We start from the raw sequence: 1067 nt of genomic DNA, 5'->3' as shown, positions 1-1067 counted from the left end.
AAACATAGGTATAGTTGAGACCAATGGAGTTGATTTTGCCGTATTCCAGATGACGGGTTCCGCCAAGAGGTGGTGGAGAGATTATACATTGACCCGACCAGTCGGATCACCTACACTTACCTGGGAGCAGTTCTCTCAGCTATTTCTGGAGAAGTTCCTCCCTATCACACTGAGAGAGGAATTTCGCAAGCAATTTGAGCGTCTACAGCAGGGCAGTATGACTGTTACTCAATATGAGTCCCGTTTTGTGGATTTGGCCCGTCATGCTCTCCTTTTACTACCTACGGAGGGAGAGAGAGTGAGGAGTTTCATTGAGGGACTCACTCACCCTATCAGACTTCAGATGGCCAAGGAGACCGGAAGTGAGATTTCTTTTCAGGCGGCTGCTAATGTCGCAAGGAGGATCGAGATGGTCCTTGCACAGGAAAGAGGGAAGAGTTCCGATAAGAGGCCTCGTCAGTTCGGTGGTTACAGTGGTGCCTCGTCTGGAGGCAGGGGTAATTTTGGTAGGGGTCATCCTCCCAGACCATTTCATTCAGCACTCAATGTATCTCCCGGTGCTTCAGGGAGTAACGGTCCTATTATGCCTTACTCTAGGCAGCCAGTATTCAGTGCACATTCAGCTCCTATCAGTGCACCACCACTCCAGAGTTACTACAGTGGTTATCCGCCCCATCTGGGTTAGCTTCAGCTTCAGCAGCCACGACATCAGGATGGGTGTTATGAGTGTGGGAACATTGGTCACATCAGGAGGTATTGCCCTAGACTGGCGAGTAATAGATCTCGGCATGATTCTCGTGCCATCATACCGGCACCGGTTGCTTCACCGCCTTCTCAGCCAACTAGAGGTAGGGGTCAAACAGTTAGAGGTGGAGGTCATGCCATTAGAGGTGGAGGTCAGGCCATTAGAGGTGGAGGTCAGACCGTTAGAGGTGGAGGCCAGCCAGTTAGAGGCCGTCCCAGAGATGCAGTTTAGAGTGGTGGGGCCCAGCCCCGATTTTATACTTTTCCAGCTAGGCCTGAGGCCGAGTCATCTGATGCTGTGATCACAGGTATTATTCCAGTTT

This window comes from Nicotiana tomentosiformis, chromosome 5, assembly GCF_000390325.3.
Source record: "Nicotiana tomentosiformis chromosome 5, ASM39032v3, whole genome shotgun sequence".
Lineage (NCBI taxonomy): Eukaryota > Viridiplantae > Streptophyta > Magnoliopsida > Solanales > Solanaceae > Nicotiana > Nicotiana tomentosiformis.
The sequence above is the reverse complement of the archived record's forward strand: the minus strand, read 5'-3'. Positions refer to the sequence as shown.